At 39.7% G+C, this 25053-nt stretch overlaps 1 protein-coding gene across 10 annotated transcripts in view; it reads right to left on the reverse strand.

Annotated features, from left to right (window-relative positions):
- The window catches only part of gulp1a (GULP PTB domain containing engulfment adaptor 1a), a 411215-nt gene that overhangs the window by 226274 nt on the left and 159888 nt on the right, over positions 1-25053 (reverse strand). For 9 of the 10 annotated variants that reach the window (XR_011886433.1, XM_072261710.1, XM_072261714.1 and 6 more), the window contains one exon: positions 1528-1632. The gene's annotated coding sequence lies outside the window, so the exon portion shown is untranslated. Of the gene's footprint in view, positions 1-1527; positions 1633-21199; positions 21216-25053 lie in introns of those variants that run through there. The other variant, XM_072261712.1, reaches the window with a different exon arrangement.

Genomic DNA, 25053 nt, shown 5'->3' on the forward strand with positions numbered 1-25053 from the left:
ATGCCCCACCTCCCCTTCGTACCCTATCCCTTATTTATTTATTTATTATTAATTTTTTCTTCCTCTCTCTCCTTTTTCTCCCTCTGTACCTCTCACTATACTCCTTGCCAATCCTCTGGGCTTCCCCCCTCCCCCTTTCTTTCTCCCTAGGCCTCCCGTCCCATGATCCTCTCATATCCCTTCTGCCAATCAACTGTCCAGCTCTTGGCTCCATCCCTCCCCATCCTGTCTTCTCCTATCATTTCGGATCTCCCCCTCCCCCTCCCACTTTCAAATCTCTTACTATCTCTTCTTTCAGTGAGACCTGATGAAGGGTCTCGGCCCGAAATGTTGACTGTACCTCTTCCTATAGATGCTGCCTGGCCTGCTGCGTTCACCAGCAATTTTTATGTGTGTTGTTTCAAACTTTTCTGCACTTTTCAGTGTCAGTTTTAAGCCCAATCCTTTGACTGCCATGTTTGGTATTGTTGAGGATAGTGCTACAAAATTGAAGTCATCTAATTTGCTGGTATTGGCCTTTATGTCTCTTATCGCCAGGAGGACGATCTTGCTCAAGTGAAAAGCGGCCGCCCCGCCCATTCATGTTCAATGGCTATCTGACATTATGCTGTGCCTTGATCTACAGAAGATTCGTTGTTCGATTTCTGATTCTAAACATGATTTTCTAATGTTATGGGGACCCTTTCTGAATTATTTTCACAATCTTTGAACTATTATTAAAGTATGGATCTGAGCCATTATTATTATAATATCATATGGTAAGGTATTTTTTTTTCTTCTTTTTTTTCCACCAACCAGCTCATTTTGGTAGTGGGGGTAGATTTTTTTTAATAAAATACAATTATTTTATTCTATTTCATTTCATAATTCAATCTCTTTTTATACATGATTGATTTGGAATATGGGATACTGTGATCATATTACTGTGATTTAGATGTGATGTAATTTGGATTATTTACTTGTATCCTTATGAATTTTGTATTTGTATTCATCTAATTTATATATCATCAATAAAAATATTGAAAAAGAAAGAGAATGATGGTATTGAATGCTGAGCTGTAGGTCAATGGAATATCCTGATATATGCATCTTTGCTGTCTGGATGTTGCAGGATCCAGTGAAGAGCCAGTGAGTTGGCACTTTACCTAATCTACAAGGATTTGTTCTCATAGGATTGAAATATTACACCACATGCCCACCACAGCTCTCTGGGACGTTATAGGCAATTTCCAAATCTATCCAAATTTGGAGCAACCTTGCAGCTGGTTACATGTTCCAATCCAGTCATTAAATGCTTTCATAATACACTCAAATTACCACTTTTGTCACGTAGTTGATATTTGATGTTAGGTTTTCCAACCTTGTTAAAATACTAGTGCGGGGAAGCATGTGTGTTTTCAGAGCTGGACTTCCGAAGTTAAGCTTTCTCATCAGAACTGCCAGGCAACCACACCCTGCACAAGCCTTCTTCAAAGCTAAGTTTTCATCGCATTACAGCATGGAGCACTGAAAAAGTCTGTGACCCACCTGAGGCGTCAAGCTCTGTGCTGGAGCTTCAGAAGCATGAAGCATAGGACCGTGGCACTTCACAGGGCTGCTCCTTTTCAAGATCTTCTGAGCGAGAAAACAAATCTGGGAAGGATGATAGGCAAGAATTAGTCTAGCAATAGTTTCAGACATCAAGCTTCACTACAGACCTCGACTTTGTCAAAATAGATAAACGCACAATTATAATCAAAGACCTAGAAACAGAATACTTGCATAAAAGCCTGCAATGCAAACAGCTCTTCTTAGGACCACCAATATTAAGGTCTTGTTACTGCTGCTAAATGCTCTAAGGGATTCAGGACATTGACCATTCTTCTCTCCATACAAGTTTATAATTCTCTCAGTTGTGCTGTGAACCAATTTTCCCTCGTGGAACTGGTACAGAATCTGAAGGTACACTAAATGAGGAAGTGCCCAACTATGGAATAGTTGTTGAGCATATGCGAACGGTAGAAGATGCAGTTTTGAAGCAGAGAAGGTTCTGTTAAATGAAAGCACGCTATTGATGTGAAAAGACGAGGAGCATTTACAGTCTTGTTCGCTGGAAGCAAACGTTTGATACATCAGCAGCAGTTAATTATCTCAGTGGTTTGCTCTAAGTCCAATGCATCTTAATTGTAGTGCATGTCCTTCTATTAGCAAGAAAAAGCACATGCCTCTATGCTCTCACTTCTGCAACATTAATATCTAGGAAACCTTTAGAAAATCTCTTTTTTCTGCTTCATTCTACATTTTGTAGGGAGAGCCTTCTGTTAATGTAGTATTCTAATATTACAAAAATATGCAATTTTTAAATGAGTACATCCTTGTTTTAAAATAAATCACAGGTGGTTTGTCAAAAATGTACTCTGGATGTGGTAAGATTAGGAGGGAAATATGTAAGACAAATTTAATAAAGATTTGCAAGAGCGAATACCCCAGTCCTGGCATTACAGTTATTTCTGTTATGCATGCACTTTCCTCAACCAAACAATATTGTGATTTCTTGTCTTTAAAATAATCATTTTGTTCTGAATCTAAAAGGCAAGTCATCCATTTGTGAAGTGGATATATTCATACTTATCAATCAACTAAACAGGACATGGGTAATCTAAGCTATATTAAGGATATAGCTCAGACCTCCCTGAGAGGCAGAATAGATGCGGTACAGAAACCTTTTTGGAAAATACACCACTCTACGAAATTAGAGGTTGCTATGCCTACAAAGAGTTGAAAAAAAGAAACTGCCTTTCATTACCAAAACTACGTACAGTTGGCTAGACAAATGCATAAACTTATTCACACAAGTAACATGGTCATTTTATATTAATGAAAAACACTTAAAATATTGATAAGGAAGTTAAGTAACTAAGTTAAACCCTGTGCTAAGTATTGACTTCACTCCTGCACTGAGTGAATTATGCACCACTTGACCCTGTCGTCAAATTATTCTGCAATCTGAAGTGACAGCTTCTTTTAAACATTAAGAGTAAATAGTTTCACACTGTCAAAGCTGAAATTGCTTTATTTTGGCATATAAAAAATAAAATGAAGGCACAGTCTTGTCTTTCAGAAAGTTTATTTTCTGTAGGTCTGCAAATGCAGCAGTAAGGAGAACCCCAAAATGGCATTTGCAATGATCAAAATGGTGAAACAAGATAAGCACCCAAAAGCATCAATATTAAAGCTCAAATTTCAAAGTAAATTTTATTATCAAACTACATTTATGTCACCACATACAACCCTAAGATTCATTTTCTTGTAGACATACTCAATAAGTCCATAGAATAATAATCATAACAGAATCAAAGACCGCCCATCGAGAGCATTCAACCAGAATGCAGGAGGGAACAAACTGAGCAAATAGAAAAAAAATTAATAATAATAAATAAATAACTATCGAGAACATAAGCTGAAGAGTGCTTGAAAGTGAATCCATTGGCTGTGGGAATATTTCAATGATTGGGCAAGTGAAGTTATCCTCTTTGGTTGAAGAGCTTGATGGTGGAGGGGTATAGCTGTTCCTGAACCTGGTGGTGTGAGTCCTGAGGCTCTTGTACCTTCCTCCTGCTGGCAGCAACAAGAAAAGTGCATGTTCTGGATGGTGGGGTTCCTGATGATTGCTTTCTTGCAACACCATTTCATTGAGATGTACTCAAAGGTTGGAAGGGTTTTACCCTTGATGGACTGGACCGTATCTACTCATTTTTGTAGGGTTTTCCTTTAAAGAGCACTGGTGTTTCCATAGCAGGCTGTAATGCAGCCAGTCAATATACTCTCCACTACACACGTATAGAAGTTTGTCAAAGTTTTAGATGTCACCGCAAACTTGGGCAGGTGTGCTAGAGCTACTGGGAGGAGGGGGTGCTTAAACTAATTTGGCAGGGGGATAGGAACTGGATTACAACAAGATACTTGGTGTAGTGAGGCTATGAGAAAGAACAAGCAGTTGTGATAGGGCAAAATTGCAGGGAGATGCATTGAAATGTGACATGGGGCAAAATTGAAATGGTGATGAATACAGAACTGAAGATATTATATTTGAATGTGTGCAGTATACAGAATAAGGAAGATAATGTTGCAGCACAATTAGAGATTGGCAGGTATGACATTGTGGGCATCACAAAGCCAAGGCTAAAAGATCAAAATTCGGAGCAAAGCAACCAAGAATACACAATGTATCGCAAGAACAGACAGGTAGGCAGAGGGGGTCGGGTGGCTGTTGTTAAAAAATGAAATCAATTCCTTAGAAAGAGGTGACATAGGATCAGAAGATGTAGAATCCTTGTGAGTAGAGTACGAGACTGCAAGGGTAAAAAGACCCTGATGGGAGATGTATACAGGCCTCCAAATAGTTGCGAGGATGTGGGATACAGTTACAACATGAGATACAAAGGAGATGTAAAATGGGCAATTTCACGATAGTAATGGGAGATTTCAATATGGAGGAAGATTGGGAAAATCGGCTTCGTGCTGGACCCCAAGAGAGGTAATTTGTAGAACGTCTATGAAATAGTCATTTAGAGCAGCTTGTGGTTGAGCCCACCAGAGAAAAAACAGTTTTGGATTCATCATTTTGTAATGAACCAAATTCGATTAGGGAGATGAAGGTAAAGGAACCCGTAGGAAGCAGTGATCCTAATATGAAAGAAATCATCCTGCAGGTCAAAAAGGAAAAGATAAAGTTAGATGTATCAGTATTACCGTGGAATAAAGGGAATTACAGAGGCATAAGAGTGGAATTAGCCAAAGTTAATTGAAAGGGGACACTGGCAAGGATGACAGCAGAACAACAATAGCTGGAGTTACTGTGGGTAACTGGAATGCACAGGATACATACATCCCAACAATGACGAAGTATTCTTTGGGAGGACGAGGCAACCGTGGCTGACAAGGGAAATCAAACACAGCATGAGAGAAAGAGTGGGAAGTTAGGGGGTTGGGAAGCTTTTAATAAGAAGGCAACTAAAAAGCCTAAAGGAGAGAAGAAATGAAACTTGAAGGTAAGCTAGCCAATAATATAAAATAGGATAGCAAAAGTTTTTCACATGTATAAAGAGTAAAATAAAGAGTGGATATCGGACTGCTGGAAATGACACTGGAGAGGAGTAATGGGGGACAATGAGATGGGGTAGGAAATGTATAAGTTTCTGCATCAATCTTCACTATGCAAGATAGGCAGTATGCCAGAAATTCAAGAGTGTCAGGGGCAGAAGTGTGTATTGTTGCTATTACTAAGGAGAAGGTCCTTGGGAAGAAGAAAGGCCTGAAGGTAGATAAATCACCTGGACCAGATGGACTACAACCCCAAGATCCTGAAGAGATTGTGCGGCATTAGTAATGATATTTCAAGAATCACTAGAATCTGGAATGGTTTCGGAGGACTGGAAAATTGCAAATGTCACTCCACTCTTCAAAAAAGGAGGGAGGCTGAAGAAAGGAAATTATAGGCCAGTGAGCCTTACTTCAGCGGTTGGGGAGATGTTGGAATTCATTATTAAGGATGAAGTTTTGGGGTACTTGGAGGCACATGATAAAATAGGTCAAAGTCAGTATGGTTTCCAAAAGAGGAAATCTTCCCTGACAAATCTGTTAAAATTCTTTGAGGAAATAACAATTAAGGTAGACAAAGGAGAGTCATTGGATAGTGTTTATTTGGATTTTCATAATGACTTTGACAGGTGCCGAACATGGGGCTGCTCAACAAGACAGGAGCCCATGGAATTACAGCAAAGATACAAGCATGGATAGAAGATTGGCTAACTGTTAGGAGGCAAAGAGTGGGAATAAAGGGGGCCTTTTCTGGTTGGCTGCCAAGGACTAGAGGTATTTTGCAGTGATCGATGCTATGACCACTTCTTTTCACATTTTTATGTGAATGATGGAATTGATCGCTATGTGGCCAGCTTTGTAGACACTACGAAGATGGAGGGCCAAGTAGTGCTGAGGAAGCAGGGAGCTTGCAGAAGGATTTGGACAGATAAGGAGAATGGGCAAAAAGTGACCAATGGAATATGCATAGGGATGTGTATGGTCACGCACTTTGATAGCAAAGGCTATTTTCTAAACCGGGAGAAAATTGAAAAATCAGAGGTGCAAAGAAACTTGGGAGTCCTCGTGCAGGATTCCCTAAAAGTTAACTTGCAGGTTGAGTCAGTGGTATGGAAGGTAAATGTTAGCATTCACTTCAAGCATACAAGAGCAAAGATGTAATGCTGAGGCTCTATAGGCATTTATCACACTTGGAGTATTGAGAGCAATTCTGGGCCACTTATCTAAGAAAGGATATACTGGCATTAGAGAGGGTCCAGAAAGTGGTCCAGAACGGGTTCATGAGAAAGATTCTGGCAATGAAAGGGTTAACGTATGAGGAGCACTTGATGGTTCTGGGTCTGTATTCAGTGAAGTTTAAAAGAATGGGGGGGCTATTTCATTGAAACCTATTGAATATTGGAAGAGTTGCATAGAGTGGATGTGGGGAGGATGTTTCCCATAGTGGGTGAATCTAGGACCAGAGGTCACAGACTCAGACTAGAGGGATGTCCTTTTAGAACAGAAATGAGGAGGAATTTCTTTAGCCAAAGGGTGTGAATCTCTGGAATTCATTGCCACAGGTAGCTCTGGAGGCCAAGTGTTGAGTACATTTACAGCACAGGGTGATAGGTTCTTGATTAGACAGGATATTAAAGGTTACAGGGAGAAGGTAGGAGGATGGGTTTAAGGGGAATAATAAATCAGCCATGATGGAATGGCAGAATAGACTCAATGAGACAAATGGCTAAATTCTAGTCCAATGTCTTACTGTTTAAAATCTAAAGTTCACCTCAATTACTTTATCATGAGCATTTCTGCAGGAGATCATCAAACTGTGGACTGTCATATAAATTGGTATCTGAAAACAAACCAAAATACTTAAGTTTGATTACTCCTTTCTCTCATTTTCTTGATTCCTTCTTGGAAAATCTGCCTCCATTAGAAGTTTGAGATGAGGCAGATGTTTCATGTTGTATGCAGTATCATTTCATGAAATCCTCAGATTCTGCAATCATTATGCAATTTACATTTTCTGATATGATTGTGTAAGGCATTTCATGAATATCGAATGTACAGGCAAACTATATTACATGGGGGTGGGGGTGAGTGGGTTCCATTCTGAGAAATGTTCTGCATTAAAATGTTCTGTAACATGAAACTGCATTGTATACCCATGCGCTAGGAAAGTTGTAAAAAAAAACTGATTTATTTTTTCCCTCAAATTCCGAGAGAAATTAATTCCAAATCTTAAACTTTTGGGGAACGATTTGTTTATTCTGTAAGGGCAAATTTGCTTTTCCAGAATAGTCACAATGCTTGTCAAATGCAGCTCTTGAAAATGTACTTTTTTCAATAGATGCTGCCTGGCATGCTGAGCTCCTCCAGCATTTTGAGTGTGTTGCTCAGATTTCCAGCATCTGCAGATTTTCTCTTGTCATTGAAATGGAAGTATTCATGAGAAAGATGGTCATCCTCTTGAATGAATAGCAATTATCAGCAGGAACATCTTCCCTAGGGGAGCAGAAGCTGACATATATATTTTCTTGACAACTGATATAAACCTGCACTATTACACTCAATGTCAGAGTCTATCTTAGGCACCATCTGGCTAATTCCCCTGCCTTATTAACTCCGGGTATAACCAGAGGGACATCCCAGCCTTGTCAATTCAGCACAGCCTATCCATCTCCAACTTCCAGGAATGGGGTACTAACTGTGATCCTCTCTGCTGGCCACTGCTTCATGATATATTCACAAACTTGAAATAGTAAAATAACTTTTGCGGTCTACTGTTTGGTTTGCAATTTACTCATAAACAGAGCATATAGATGATCTCTCATCAGAGCTGGGTCCTAAATTCAGCCATCTACAGTTGAGTAAGGCACTGAACAACAACAGTGCGTCTGAATCTCCATAGTACTTCCTTGTTTCATGTGCTCTCAAGGTCAAATTCCACCTTCGAACTCATGTGGATATTGAGGCAGTGATCTGTTCCTTGCATGTGTTAGCAGTCAAAAACTTTTTGGAATGCTCTTCTTACAATTAGGCATGCATTCCCAACTAAGTGAGTTCCTGTCTGTAAGACAAAACTGCAAACTAATCCTCTAGCCTAGCGCAAAATAAGTTTATTAACTGCTTCGAATCTTCATAAGTTTAATGGAGACATCATGCTTTAAGACTAGTAACCCGACACTGCTCATTCCGAATACCAAACAGGTTCAATTGCTTCTTCTTCAAAAAACCTGTCAGTTTCAGCCTCCAACATTGCTAATTTTGATTTCACTACTTAAGGGTTGAAGAACCGTGGTAAAGTGCCAGGATCAACACAAATTTTTACGTGGTTGCCTTTCAATATACCAAGCTTATCTTTGGGTTCATGCCATCTTAACTCCTCCTGCAATATTCTGCAATATTCTGCTCTCATTCATCTTTACATGATCAATGGACATTCCATCCAAGAGAACTCATTTCTTTCAGCCAGTCTCCACTAAGTAAGTTTGATCCTGAACCTGCAACCAGTAGTGGATCGGTATTCACCCATATTGATATTTCACAATCATGTAAGCAACTCCAATTGCTAGAATGCTTTCAACCTATAAACATATTCAGCTTCCTTTAATTCTCACTTAAATTTTATTTTCTTAAGTTCATGCTTGAAGCATGCCTACATTTCTAGTGTTATGATCTTTCAAACCTGTATTCAGGCAGGAAGTATTTCCTTCTGTAGTGGTTTAGAAACCATAGAAACTATAGAAACTACAGCACAGAAACAGGCCTTTTGGCCCTTCTTGGCTGTGCCGAACCATTTTCTGCCTAGTCCCACTGACCTGCACACGGACCATATCCCTCCATACACCTCCCATCCATGTATCTGTCCTATTTATTCTTAAATGTTACAAAAGAACCCGTATTTACCACCTCGTCTGGCAGATCATTCCATACTCCCACCACTCTCTGTGTGAAGAAGCCCCCCCTAATGTTCCCTTTAAACTTTTCCCCCCTCACCCTAAACCCATGTCCTCTGGTTTTTTTCTCCCCTTGCCTCAGTGGAAAAAGCCTGCTTGCATTCACTCTATCTATACCCATCATAATCTTATATACCTCTATCAAATCTCCCCTCAATCCTCTACGCTCCAGGGAATAAAGTCCTAACCTATTCAACCTTTCTCTGTAACTGAGTTTCTCAAGTCCCGGCAACATCCTTGTAAACCTTCTCTGCACTCTTTCACAGAAACATAGAAAATAGGTGCAGGAGTAGGCCATTCGGCCCTTCGAGCCTGCACCGCCATTTATTATGATCATGGCTGATCATCCAACTCAGAACACCGCCCCAGCCTTCCCTCCATACCCCCTGACCCCCGTAGCCACAAGGGCCATATCTAACTTTCAACCTTATTTATATCCTTCCTGTAATTTGGTGACCAAAACTGAACACAATACTCCAGATTCGGCCTCACCAATGCCTTATACAACCTTATCATAACATTCCAGCTCTTCTACTCAATACTTTGATTAATAAGGGCTAATGTACCAAAAGCTCTCTTTACGACCCTATCTACCTGTGACGCTACTTTTAGGGAATTTTGTATCTGTATTCCCAGATCCCTTTGTTCCACTGCACTCCTCAGTGTCTTACCATTAACCCTGTATGTTCTACCTTGGTTTGTCCTTCCAACGTGCAATACCTCACACTTGTCTGTATTAAACTCCATCTGCCATTTTTCAGCCCATTTTTCCAGCTGGTCCAAGTCCCTCTGCAGGCTCTGAAAACCTTCCTCACTGTCTACTACACCTCCAATCTTTGTATCATCAGCAAATTTGCTGATCCAATTTACCACATTATCATCCAGATCATTGATATAGATGATAAATAACAATGGACCCAGCACTGATCCCTGTGGCACACCACTAGTCACAGGCCTCCACTCGGAGAATCAATTCTCTACTACCACTCTTTGGCTTCTTCCATCGAGCCGATGTCTAATCCAATTTACCACCTCTCCATGTATACCTAGCGACTGAATTTTCCTAACTAACCTCCCATGCGGGACCTTGTCAAAGGCCTTACTGAAGTCCATGTAGACAATATCCACTGCCTTCCCTTCATCCACTTTCCTGGTAACCTCCTCAAAAAACTCCAATAGATTGGTCAAGCATGACCTACCGCGCACAAAGCCATGTTGACTCTCCCTAATAAGTCCCTGTCTATCCAAATGCTTGTAGATTCTGTCTCTTAATACTCCCTCCAATAACTTACCTACTACCGACGTTAAACTTACTGGCCTATGATTTCCCGGATTACTTTTCGATCCTTTTTTAAACAATGTAACAACATGAGCCACTCTCCAATCCTCTGGCACCTCACCTGTAGACAGCGACATTTTAAATATTTCTGCCAGGGCCCCTGCAATTTCAATACTAGTCTCCTTCAAGGTCCGAGGGAACACCCTGTCAGGTCCTGGGGATTTATCCACTTTAATTTTCCTCAAGACAGCAAAGACCTCCTCCTTTTCGATCTGTACAGTTTCCATGATCTTACTACTTGTTTCCCTTAATTCCATAGACTTCATGCCAGTTTCCTTAGTAAACACAGACGCAAAAAACCTATTTAAGATCTCCCCCATTTCCTTTGGTTCCGCACATAGCCGACCACTCTGATCTTCAAGAGGACCAATTTTATCCCTTACAATCCTTTTGCTCTTAATATACCTGTAAGAGCTCTTTTGATTATCCTTCACTTTGACTGCCAAGGCAACTTCATGTCTTCTTTTAGACCTCCTGATTTCTTTCTTAAGTATTTTCTTGCACTTCTTATACTCAAGCACCTGATTTACTCCCTGTTTCCTATACACGTCATACAACTCCCTCTTCTTCTTTATCAGCATTGCAATATCCCTTGAGAACTAAGGTTACTTATTCCTATTCACTTTGCCTTTAATCCTGACAGGAACATACAAATTCTGCACTCTCAAAATTTCTCCTTTGAAGGCTTCCCACCTACTGATCACATCCTTACCTGAGAACAACCTGTCCCAATCCACGCTTTTTAGATCCTTTCTCATTTCTTCAAATTTGGCCTTCTTCCAGTTAAGAACCTCAACCCTAGAACCAGATCTATCCTTGTCCATGATCAAGTTGAAACTAATGGTGTTATGATCACTGGAACCAAAGTGCTCCCCTACACAGACTTCTGTCACTTGTCCTAACTCGTTTCCTAACAGGAGACCCAATATTGCATCCCCTCTAGTTGGTCCCTCTATATATTGATTTAGAAAACTTTCTTGAACACATTTTACAAACTCTAAACCATCTAGACCCCTAACAGTATGGGAGTCCCCATCAATATATGGAAAATTAAAATCCCCTACCACCACAACTTTATGTTTCCTACAGTTACCTGCTATCTCTCTGCAGATTTGCTCTTCCAATTCTCATTGACTACTGGGTGGTCTGTAATACAATCCCACTAATGTGGCCATACCTTTCCTGTTTCTCAGCTCCACCCATAAGGACTCAGTAGACAAGCCCTCTAATCTGTCCTGCCTGAGCACTGCTGTAATATTTTCCCTAACAAGCAATGCTACTCCCCCACCTTTCATTCTCCCCCACATTTCATATTTGCTTGATAACATAATATTTTGGTGCTTGTATACTACACACATGATGACATAACAGTCTGCCACCCTTGCAAGTCCTGCATGGGTTTGCTTCTCCTAAGATTAGATTTAGCTCTAATAATTCATTCATTCTGTGCACTAAACTGTCCTTAACAAGTTTCTGAGAGTTCCACCATTTTAATAACTTTCTCAATGCAGTTACCTCTGTAACCACTGCTTTAGATTTTCTTAAGTCATCAAACTTAAATCCTTTGCAAGTCCTCACTTGACCCTAGAATAAGCCCACCAATTCCTTTTAAATGATAGTAGTTTCGTCTCTCTCAGCAAGTTTCTATTTTAATTATTCTGGCTCCATCCCAGAATAATCTGGTGACCTTTATCCTCATCTTGGCTTCAGACAAGGAATACAATAGTATCACAGTTCAAACTAAGTTCACTATGGAAGTACCTTGAGACTCATTTTCATGCAGGCATTTACAGGAAAATAAAAAAATACAATAATTTATGAAAAACTACACATAACAAAGACTGACTAACATACAATGTTTAACAGGAAGACAAATCATGCCAATAATAAATTTTTAAAAAGTAAATAAATAATACTGAGATCATGAGCTGTAAACTCCTTGAAAGTGAGTCTATAAGGTTGTGGAGTCAGTTCAGTGTTGAGGTGAGCGAAGTTATCCACACTGGTTCAGGGGCCTGATTGTTGTAGGTAGGGTCATAACCGTGCCTGAACTTGATGGTGAGAGACCCAAGGCTCCTGTATCTCTTGCCCGATGCAGTCGTGAGAAGAGAGTGTGGGCTAGATGATTAGGGTCCTTGGCAACAGACTCCGCTTTCTTGCGGCATCACTCCTCTTAAACGTGCTCAATGATCGGGAGGGCTTTGCTTGTGATGGATTGGGCTGCATCCATAACTTTTTGCAGACTTTTCCATTCCAGGTTTCCATACAGGCAGTGATACATCCAGTCCCCAAAGCAGCATTCCTCTGTATGTCTGAGTTTGAGTGTCAAAGGCTACGACTGCAGCATTTTCCTTAGTTTAAACCAGATGCTTGTGAAACTTTTTCCTGCTTCGCCTTGTTTTTCGTCTGTGAGCTTCACTTTCATCTCACTGACTTCAGGAACAATTTTCCTCATCACCAGTGCGTTAGATCATAAAAGTAGTGCAGGTTCATTGTATTTTATTGAAAAGTTTACTTTCTTCAAGCTTGCTAAAATACATGCCACTCCAACAAAACAGAGATATATTTAATTTGTCTTCTTATATAATTTTGACTATGTGGTACAAAGATTTTCCACGTAGCACGCACAGTAACAATCATTTGGTAAAACCTGAAATTCTCAGCAATTTGCATAAGTTAGTAACCTAGAATCAGAGATGAAAAAATGTTCTCAGACAGATCTCCTTGACGTCACGAATAGAAGAAGTGGCACATTTAATAAAAACAGCCCAAGATGAAACAAATCAGCCAAAGATTAAGTGGGTCAGTCTCAAATAAATTACATTTTGAGATATTGCAATGAGAATTTTTTTAAATTACAGCTTTTGCCTCAACAATCGAAGGGTGATACCAAGGTGTCAGAAATTCAAATAAATCTGTGTTCTCTGATTCAGCAAGTTCTCAAGTAAGTGCAATAAAAAAAACTGAAACAAAAAATTATAATTTCTTATTCTTTTCAAGACAGGAGAGGTTCCGGAGGATTGAAAGGTTGCAGATGTAGTTCCCTTATTAAAGGAAGGGAGTAGAGATAGCCCAGGAAATTATAGACCAGTGAGTCTTGCTTCAATGATTGGTAAGTTGATGGAGAAGATACTGAGAAGCAGGATTTATGAACATTTGGAGAGGTATAATATGATTAGGAATAGTCAGCATGGCTTTTTGAAAGGCAGGTTGAGCCATACGAGCCTGACTGAATTTTTTGAGGATGTGACTAAACACGTTGATGAAGGAAAAGCAGTAGATGTAGTGTATATGGATTTCAGCAAGGCATTTGATAAGGTACTCCATGCAAGGCTTATTCAGAAAGTAAGGAGGCATGGGATCCAAGGGGACATTGCTTTGTGGATCCAGAACTGGCTTACCCACAGAAGGCAAAGAGTGGTTGTAGAGGGGTCATATTCTGCATGGAGTTTGGTGACCAGTGGTGTGCCTCAGGGATCTGTTCTGGGACCCCTACTCTTTGTGATTTTTTATAATTGACCTGGATGAGGAAGTGGAGGGATGGGTCAGTAAATTTACTGATGACACAAAGGTTGGGGGTGTTGTGGATAGTGTGGAGGGCTGTCAGAGGCTACAGCGGGACATTGACAAGACGCAAAACTGGGCTGAGAAGTGGCAGATGGAGTTCAACACAGATAAGTGTGAGGTGGTTCATTTTGGTAGGTCAAATATGATGGCAGAATATAGTATTAATGGTAAGACTCTTGGCAGTGTGAAGGATCAGAGGGATCTTGGGGTCCGAGTCCATAGGACACTCAAACCTGTTACGCAGATTGACTCTGTGGTTAAGAAGGCATACAGTGTATTGGCCTTCATCAATCGTGGGTTTGACTTTAGGAGCCAAGAGGCAATGTTGCAGCTCTATAGAACCCCGGTCAGACCCCACTTACAGTACTGTGCTCAGTTCTGGTGACCTCACTACAGGAAGGATGTGAAACCATAGAAAGGGCGCAGAGGAGATTTACAAGGATGTTGCCTGGATTGAGAAGCATGCCTTATGAGAATAGGTTGAGTGAACTTAGCCTTTTCTCCTTGGAGCAACGGAGGATGAGAGGCGACCTGATAGAGGTGTATAAGACGATGAGAGGCATTGATCATGTGGATAGTCAGAGGCCTTTTCCCAGGGCTGAAGTGGCTAGCAAGAGAGGACACAATTTTAAAGTGTTTGGAAGCAGGTACAGAGGAGATGTCAGGGGTAAGTTTCTATATGCAGAGTGGTGAGTGCATGGAATGGGCTGCCAGCGACAGTGGTGGAGGTGGATATGATAGGGTCTTTTAAGAGATTTGTGGATAAGTACATGGAGCTTAGAAAAATAGAGGACTATGAGTAACCCTAGGAAATTTCTAAGGTAAGGACATGTTTGGCACAGCTTTGTGGGCCGAAGGGCCTGCATTGTGCTGTAGATTTTCTATGTTTCTAAGATATGTGAAATTAGGATCTAAACAATGCATGCAATTGCTTTATTCAATACTCAAAGCATTAGGAGGAGGAGGGAAGATAGCTTTGTCTACCTTCTCTACAGAAGATTGAAGACTAGAAATGCTTCCACAAACAAGAAAATCTGCAGATGCTGGAAATCTGAGCAGCACACACAAAGTGCTGGAGGAACTCAGCAGGCCAGGCAGCATCTATGGAAAAGAGTACAGTTGACATTTTGAGCCGAAACCCTTCGTCAGGACTGATGAAGGGCTTCAGCCAGAAACGGCGACTGTTTACTCTTTTCTATAGATGCTGCCTGGCCTGCTGAGGTCCTCTAGCATTTTGTGTACTACTACAAATGCTTCAACTGCTGACTACAGGATATTATAAAACAAAGAATTAGTCCTTCATCCATGCATCACAAAATTAGGTTGCTACAAAATAAAGCAGCCTATTTGCACACCAATACCAAAGCTCAGGTCAATACTCCCAACACACAGCAAGATACCGTGGCTACAGCATTAAAACTTTTAACACAGTACTTGGCAGCAATCAATCTTACATCAACATTTCTTTACAAGGATAGATTTGTCAGGAGTAAGCAATGCCAGCATTATCAATGCCCCAACATGAATTCATACCACCATGAACTGAACATTTGTCACTAAAACTTTGACAAAAACAGAGAAAATTTTTCCTGGTGAACGCAGCAGGCCAGGCAGCATCTATAGGAAGAGGTACAGTCGACGTTTCAGGCCGAGACCCTTCGTCAGGACTAACTGAAGGAAGAGTGAGTAAGGGATTTGAAAGTTGGAGGGGGAGGAGGAGATCCAAAATGATAGGAGAAGACAGGAGAGGGAGGGATGGAGTCAAGAGCTGGACAGGTGATTGGCAAAGGGGATATGAGAGGATCATGGGACAGGAGGTCCCGGAAGAAAGACCGGGGGGGGGGGGGGGGGAACCCAGAGGATGGGCAAGGGGTATATTCAGAGGGACAGAGGGAGAAAAAGGAGAGTGAGAGAAAGAATGTAAAATGAGTAACAGATGGGGTACGAGGGGGAGGTGGGGCATTAGCGGAAGTTAGAGAAGTCGATGTTCATGCCATCAGGTTGGAGGCTACCCAGACGGAATACAAGGTGTTGTTCCTCCAACCTGAGTGTGGCTTCATCTTTACAGTAGAGGAGGCCGTGGATAGACATGTCAGAATGGGAATGGGATGTGGAATTAAAATGTGTGGCCACTGGGAGATCCTGCTTTCTCTGGCAGACAGAGCGTAGGTGTTCAGCAAAGCAGTCTCCCAGTCTGCGTCGGGTCTCGCCAATATATAAAAGGCCACATCGGGAGCACCGGACGTAGTATATCACCCCAGCCAACTCACAGGTGAAGTGTCGCCTCACCTGGAAGGACTGTCTGGGGCCCTGAATGGTGGTAAGGTAGGAAGTGTAAGGGCATGTGTAGCACTTGTTCCGCTTACATGGATAAGTGCCAGGAGAGAGATCAGTGGGGAGGGATGGGGGGGACGAATGGACAAGGGAGTCGCGTAGGGTACGTAGCCTGCTGCGTTCACCAGCAACTTTGATGTGTGTTGCTTGAATTTCCAACATCTGCAGAATTCCTGTTGTTTGTGAAAATTTTTCCTGATTCATTCAGAGTAATGTCATCTCAAGAAGTGCACTAGTCAAACTGTCAACCCAGTCCTTCACAGGAAAAGCCTTCCCAACCATTCAGCATTTTTACAAGGAGCGCTGCCACAAGAAGCAGCATCCATCACTAAGGACTTTCACCATCGAGGCCATGCTCCCCTCTTGTGACTGTCATCAGGTAGGAGATACAGGCGCCTTAGTCCCACATCAACATTTTCAGCGCTAGCTATTAAGCCACAACCATCGACCTCCTGAACCATTGACGATAACTTCACTCACCTCAACGATGAACTGACTTCACAGCCCATGAACTCACTTTCATGGACTTTCTCAGTATTACTTATTTACTTAATTTTTTTATTCGTACAATTCATCTTCTTTTACGGATTCTTTGTCAGTCTTTGTTTCTGTATTTTTTAATGAATTCTATTGTATTTCATTACTTTTATGAAAAATGCCTGCAAGAAAATACATCTCGAAGTAGTACGTGGTGACATATACAAACTTTGATAATACGTTTACTTTGACAGGAGCCGCACTATTCTACTCTGAGAAGGCTTTTTTCATTGCCTTTGTACCTGCATTCTGTGAAAAACAGATACGAGTTTATCATCTGTCCAAGTTGAAACACAGAATTATGGGAAAGCTTTTATTATGGGCTGCAGTTTAATTTACAAACATAGAAAAAATAATTAAAACATCAGACTCTAACTGAAATTCCACTCTCAGACAACAGTGTCACAGCATTGTTCTTTTCTCAGAATTTGGCTTTGGTCACTCCAGAATCACAGAATATGCTCTCAGGACACAATGTCCTAAAAGTGATTTTCCTCAAAAGCTTAAAAGCCAAATAACTACCTCATATTCGAAGAGCTGAATATTGACATGTAATGATTTGTGCTCATTTTCCTGTATTACAAAGTATAAAAGTGAAAGCATGCCATGTAATTACCTATAATAAAACCTTTTAAACCTGTAAATGCTAGATTCAATGCAAACTACTTTTCAATCATTCTGAATAATGAGGCCAAACCTCACAAGCCATTACTTGGTGCTCATTGAATGTAATCTGAAAGATTCAATTCTGGAGTAAAGGAATTGCAATGTGTTTTCTATTTTAAAGAAAAGCTTACAATTACTTTTCCTTAACCAATGTATTGCCCCTACTTTGTGAAGATAGCAAATCATTGCCTGAACCAACCCTTGAAGACACTAGTAAGACCACTGATGCCACATAACTCAAAAGTAAATACGCACTTCAAGAAAATGTTCAGAAATGTTCAGTATTTTGTAGTTAATTCACATTCAATTTTTACAGCAAAAGAGGTTTACAAAACAACTATAAAACTGAACTATGGTTTGAAAAAATACTTGACAGGTACTTCAGTGCAAGATCATTTCAGATCAAACTGACAATGTCTCCTCAAACAAAAATTGAAATATTTTTCATGAGGATCTTGTCATTTAAATTTCACTTACCAAGTATTTTTTTAAAAAGTAACAAAACTGGTCATTCAGAAAATGAAGGTTATAAAGTTTTTTTTTCCCCTCAAACTGGTATTGATGCCAACAATCCAAACCCTTAAATGTTCAAGTTAGTCTGCCCTGATATTCTGCTCGGATACTGCCACAATTTCCAACTTGTACATGAATCACATGGCACTATACAGAAAATAATTTAATGTGTAAAAATTATGAAATGTTTCACCAAAAAGCAATAGTTGAAAGAAAATTACAAATATGAAATGGTTCTCCCCATGGAAGTGTGAATAGATTCAATTGAATTTATTAATATTTCATCTAAATCAGTTTCCAAAACACATCTGCATCAAGCCATCAAACTTAACATTTTGAAAGCATTTTGTTTTCTTTGGCATTATATTAGACAATGCATTCAGTTATGTATCTTTGATCATCCCAATCAGAGGTATTGTAAAATGTAAACACTATCAACAATGTTAGAATTTGAATTCTGTGACATAACTTAAAACATTAATACACACAAATATCACACATATTGGAAAAAAAACAGATTTGTTTTGAAACCGTACATGAGCTTGTGGTATGAAATGCTCAATTTATTCAATATTTTTGGATTTGGAAGCAATCATTATACAGACCTATTTGCAGGGGGGAAAGCACACCCAGCAACTCAGGAATATTCGATTTAACTATGTATATTGCTGATGCCAAAGCAGTAAATACAAGTAAGGATGGCCTTGCCTAGGAAAATCTAGGCTAATCATTGATGAAGAATAGAGTCTATAAACAGAATCTAACAAGAAGTTTCAAAAGATGTGTAAAATTGAACAGCAAAATGGGCCCAGATTTGGTAAAAGCAGCAAATTATGTAGAGTATGCAAACAGGATAAAAGAACTGAAAAAGAAATTAAGATGGCCAGATGAAAAAGTTGAAATTAGATGCAAACAATTGAATAGACCCATTAAAAGTTTAAAATCTTAAGGAAAAGCCCTGTACATGTACTGTACCAGTAAGACAGCTCAAATATATTTAGTAAAAGGCAAAATAGCCTAAGTTTATTTTTAGAAGCATCAATAACATTTATAAAAGATTATAAAATCCAACTTTAATGATCCTCAGCAAAATCAGCACAAAGTGTTACATTGAGATGTTTGCTGAACATTTGCACAGCTGTGTTATGGCAGGTTCTCCAATAATAATAATTCAATGTTTTTGGTTAAATTGATAGACTACCATTCAGTAGTAACATTGCCAAAATCAAATAGATGCAAAAAAATCTTCACAGCATGTCAGAAGTTAATTTTAAAGGAAAATAAACAAGATGCCAATCAATGCTAATTCAACAGAATATAATTTCATATTAAAAATAGAGAAGTTGAAAAAAAAACTAAATATGGAAACTAATAGCAGCACTATAAAGTAAAATTTCACATTTGTTGATTTGTGCACAGGTTAAAATGGTCATTCCCAACTATCTCACTGAGCTTAACCATACTTAAATTTGGGCAGTAATTTAATCATCCATCCACCCTCTATCATTCTGCTTCCAGGTTGAACAACACAGTGGAGAAAGCTTTGGAAATCAAATGCTCCACAGTTCAAAGTAAATTTATTATAATTTTTAGGTGCCTATCAGAATAATAAGTAAAGATAATAGGTTAATTGGTTTCAAGAGAAATTGAGGCCCTGGTTAGGGGGGAAAAGGTGCATAGCAGGCATGGGCAGGCAGGACCAAATGAGGTGCTTATGGAGTGCAAGACATGCAAGAGAACACTTATAAAAATCAGGAGGGCTTTAAGAAGGCATGTTGTTGCCCTAGCAGACAAGGTGAAAGAGAATCCAAAGTGATTCCACAGCTATGTTAAGAGTAAAACAATTGCAAGGGACAAAACTTTTCCTCTGGAACATCAGAATGGAAATCCATGGGTGGAGTCAAAAGAGATGGGGATGTCATAATGAATTTTTTGCATTTGTATTCACTCAGGAGATCAACTCAGTCTATAGAAGTGAGGCAAGGTGGCATTGACATCATGGATTCTAAAACAGCTTACTGATGAGGTGCTGAACTCTGCATAGATCATACCCAAAGAGAGATTGAACATACTTAATATCCTGCCTTTCAGCATTGTCTGCAGAGCTCATACCTCTAATCTGTATTTGTTCATTTAAATGGGACACATCCATCCTAGAGAGAGATAAGAGTTTTTCCCCCCACTCATAACCATATACTAAGATTAAATTAATTCAGACCAGTTAAATGTGTTGTTCTGATTTATTTTTGATTACAAATTTATTTCAAGTGTACTAAATGCCAGATGCATTCAATTAAACACAATTTGATCCAATGAGATAACTTAGAATTAATGTTTTAACTATTTTATATAGTCATGCCACTTGTATCAAACTAAGTGTTTTTTTAAAACTAGATTGAAACTGTTGGGGGTGGGGGTTGAAGGCATTTGGCAGCACAGCTGTCAAAAGGCCGATAATAAATGGTGGGACTTTAGATCAGGGGTCCCCAACCTTTTTTGCACTGCGGACCGGTTTCATATTGACAATATTCTTGCGGACCAGCCGACCGGTGGGTGGGGGTGGGGGGGGGGAGGGTAAGGTTGCCAACGGACAAGGGTAGCAGTCAAATACATTGGGTTTCCCCAGAGAAAGACTACGATGACCATGAAGCCTTGCGCGGGCATAAGTACGCATGCGTGAGTTGCGCATTCGTGTACATGCCTATTTTTTTTTCTACAAATCACTTTTGCCGATTCTGTTGGGGGGGGGGGTGTTAATCACAACCGGAATATAGGTGCTAAGTGGCTAATACACTCAATTTCGTTTCTAAAAGGGTTTATCTAACGAATTTAATACTAAACACACAGCGCATATTTTCCTGGCATGAATATAGCGATAAGTCAATTATCAGAGGAGGACAGGGGAGCTTGAAGTAACTGTTGAAAAAACTTCCAGTAGAAGTGGTAGAGGCAGGTTCGATATTATCACTTAAAGAAAAATTGGATAGGTATATGGACAGGAAAGGAATAGAGGGTTATGGGCTGAGTGCAGATCGGTGGGATTAGGTGAGAGTAGCGTTTGGCATGGACTAGAAGGGCAGAGATGGCCTGTTTCCGTGCTGTAATTGTTATGTGGTTATATAAGTCAATAGCATCATAACATTTTAAGTAACGTTTGGATATTAAACACACAGCACGTATTTTCCCTGTATGAACATATAAAATCATTGCAACACACCAATATCGCTGAATCAGTGGGAGCCCTGGGCTTGTTTCCCTGCAACTAGACGGTCCCATCCAGGGGTGATGGGAGACAGCGATACTCGAAGGGGGTTCCTTATGTCCAGTCTATTCCGCAATTTAGTTTTCGTTGCATTCATTGCAGAGATATGTTGGAAACGGAAGCAACGTTTTCAGTGCTTTCGTGGCTATCTCAGGATACTTAACCTTGACTTTGATCCAGAATGCCGGCGGAGATGTGTTAAACATACTCTTCAGCCCATCGTCATTTACAAGCTCGAGGAGTTGATCTCCTTCCCACGCTGACATGGATGATGCGCGGGTAATGACCTCGTGTGCGTTCAAGCTCAACAGTGGGTGACAAGGAATGAGGAAAGGTGCAGCTGACTCATATCTCCAAATCATATCGTTTCCTCACGGCCCGGTAGTGCTTGCTTTGCGGCCCGGCACCGGTCGGCGGCTCGGTGGTTGGAGACCGCTGCTTTAGATCTACTGACAAGGCCCGGGTGCCTCTCAGACATTACTAAATATGAAGGCTCATAAAAGATTAGTGCCATGTAACACAATGGTAGGGTGGGGTGAGATTGGAGCGGGGGAGGGGAACAGGTCATATTGGCCAGTGAACATGGCCAGCTCAACCATAATCTGGACCAAGATCCTTTTTTTTTTGCTAGACTTAATCAATAGTCTGGAAAAATATTGTTGGTTTTAATCATGTCATTTGCTCAAATGAAAGCTCATCAATTCCTGGTCCTTACTTCTACACACAAAGTTCCTACTTGTAAAACTCAATACACCTCGCTTACCCTCTTAATTTACTTTCCATTGTTTTCCCACTGCCAGTATAAACACCCTCATGTCAAATTCAGATCATTTTCTTCCACTTCATTTTCCACATGATCAATATGTGTTACCAAGCTGCTGTAATCTTTAAATTTCATCCTTCTTATGGCTATGAAAAATAATTTATAAAAGCAAATAATGGAAGGCCTATATGATACTACATGCAATCAAATCAATCTGGCCGAATTTGTTTGCTATGCCATGCTCCAAAACATCTATCAAATTCCATCTGTATCTGGCTGCTCTCCTCTGACTCTGTCTCATTTCACTTGCTACTCAGATGTCTCCAGCTACACAGATCCCCCTCATTTGACAAATTCAGTACTTTCCAGCTGTGACCTCAGCCTATACTCCTCAGAGCTGACATTGTCTAAAATCCTACTGTAAGGTGCACCGTGTGCTTGATTTACTGGTCTTCCAAAGTGGCATGTTGAGATGACTTCTTTCCTGAACATGAGTTTTGTAGTAACTTCTACTTTGAAAAAGGCACACTCAACAACTTCATGCCCAAAGAAACAACTTTATCTCGAACTTCAAAACCATTATGTATATACGGAGGCTTTCACAACCCGTACGACATGGCAGGTACACTATATACAGAGACCACTGGAAGTAAAAAGAATGCAAGTAAAACCCCCTATTATCCTAATTAGTATTAAATTACTTTTAATAATGCTCACACTACAACAAGTTTTATTCACAATCATTAAGAAAAGGCATTTGACACATTATTTGGAGATAATACCAACATTTTTCTAAATTCCACTGTGACACATGAGAAAGTGTACTTGCCAACATGTTGAGAAGTTCAGATTCAGAATGCTCATTTGAAATTCACAAAGTAGGTAGTATGCATTTTAATGACAACTAAAATTGATACACAGATGAACACAAAACAACTGAATGTTGCAATGATAGTAGCACAATCTGCAGTAGTGCAAAATGTACTCAAATGACAATGATGCAATAACCAAACGAGGTAAAGAGAATGTGGCAATTATATTTTTAAAGCTTACCAGTAAATTGTGCAACCTACCTATGAAAGGTGTGTGATTGCTTATGTTTCTGGGGTACTATAACTTACTTTCTGTTCCACAAGAAATAGCCCCTGACAAAACCATACTGAAGACATAATTACAATTTACAAATGTGTTATTTTAAGCATAACTTGACCAAGTACCATGGAGTGGGATGGAAATTACAAAAATAGAGTTATAATTTTTTATTGAGAATCCTATAATCATTAGAAATTCGGTTTAAAAGACTAGTTGCAGGTAGTGAAATCATTAGCAACCACTCTGCATCACGTCTGCTTTAGGTACTTTTGTTTTGAGCATTGCTTTACACAAGGTTTTAACTCAGGACAAAAGCAAAATCGTTACACGAACAAGAAATCTAAAATAAAAGCACCTTGGAAATATGCTTATATTTGTAAATATGCAAAAATTATCTCTCTCTCCCTCCCCCACTGGGCAACAATACGATGAAAAACTCACAGTTAATCTTACAGGTCAGTGCAAGTTTGGAAGTGATGCATGACTCTCTGCTCAGTGCAACTCAGTCAAGAAATTTCACACACTGGAGTTCAAATCCATTTGTACTCTCATAACTTGGAATATACTTCTCCAGCATTCATTGTTAATTTCAAGAGCATTTGCTATTCTCATGTATAGTATAAAGCCTAGTGAACACATGCCAATGGCATCCAGTAGAAATCGTTAACTACCTGCAAGACTGGCTCCATGTTTTACCACTTGCACTAATTCCTCTGTTCTTTTTGAAGATGTCACATTCCCATACAAAAATGAAATACTCACAACAACCATAAAATGTTACGTGATCATTTCTCCATATTACCAACAAATGCAATAGCAGGTTAACACACGAGTAAATTGTGCAAATCGGGCACAAAGATTCATGGCCCACTGACATAGTTAATTATTCACTTCTGATTTACCTATCATGTAATTTGCCACTTCTAATTTTCCATCACATGCTGAGCAATTTCCTGCTTCAAATCAAAAGTAACAATTAAATATAATCATTAAAAATGGGTCAATATGAAGATAGCTATAGCTTCAAACCAGAATCAAAGAACTGCACATCCCATTCCAATTAACAAAACTCTTCCCTCCTTCTCTAATCAACATGCAGTCAGAGACATTGGAGGTTTCAAAATTTTAAAGCTCCCTTATATCTTCTTAAATATTTGACATAGCACTGATTGAAATGTGAGACATTTACCGAAACAAGATCTGCTATCTTATAGTATTTATAACAATATGACAGAAACCCATTTTCAGTTCAGCACATAACATTTTCCTTGCCCTTCTTAATCAATGGGTTAGAGATTGCAGCATTTATAATTTCACTATCGTTGGAAATTCTCAAAACTGACAAGAGCACATTGGTTGATATAATTACATTTTATTGATTCAATTAACATCTATTTATATTATATTTGTTCCAATTTATTTTGAAACTATTTGTGAACTGAATTTTAGCCCAGAGGCAAGTTCTGTCAGGGAGAAACAGCTCCCAGAAAAAAAGGGTGTCTTAGAAGGACAGCTAAGTGAAACTGCACCCAAAGATGGATAGTCAAGGAACTGCAAAACAAACCATAGGCCAGGGCCTACTTAAATAAGGTCAGCAGGGCCTATAATATGGGGCTGGTGGGACATTGAGTGGTGTCAGTTGCAATTATGGTAGATTCACTGTCAATGAAAGGAAAGAGCACACTTGCAGAAGAGATTGAGGGGAGTGAATTTTGATTAAGGGAGAAGCAGAATGGAAGTTCCCATGGGAATCATGAGACTCTGTCAGTGGAGTAGTGCAATAAGACACATCATATTAAAGAGACAAATATCTGCGAGTTTATTGAGCCTAAAGGCATTCATTCACCTTATGGATGCAGAATTTCCCACCTGCTCTCAGTAACCAGGATTGACGAAGCCTAGTGACCATGAAAATGAAGGCAAGCAGCTTCATTATTCTATGCCATGACCAATA

The sequence above is a fragment of the Mobula birostris genome, chromosome 6 (genome assembly GCF_030028105.1).
Source record: "Mobula birostris isolate sMobBir1 chromosome 6, sMobBir1.hap1, whole genome shotgun sequence".
Taxonomy (NCBI): Eukaryota; Metazoa; Chordata; class Chondrichthyes; order Myliobatiformes; family Myliobatidae; genus Mobula; species Mobula birostris.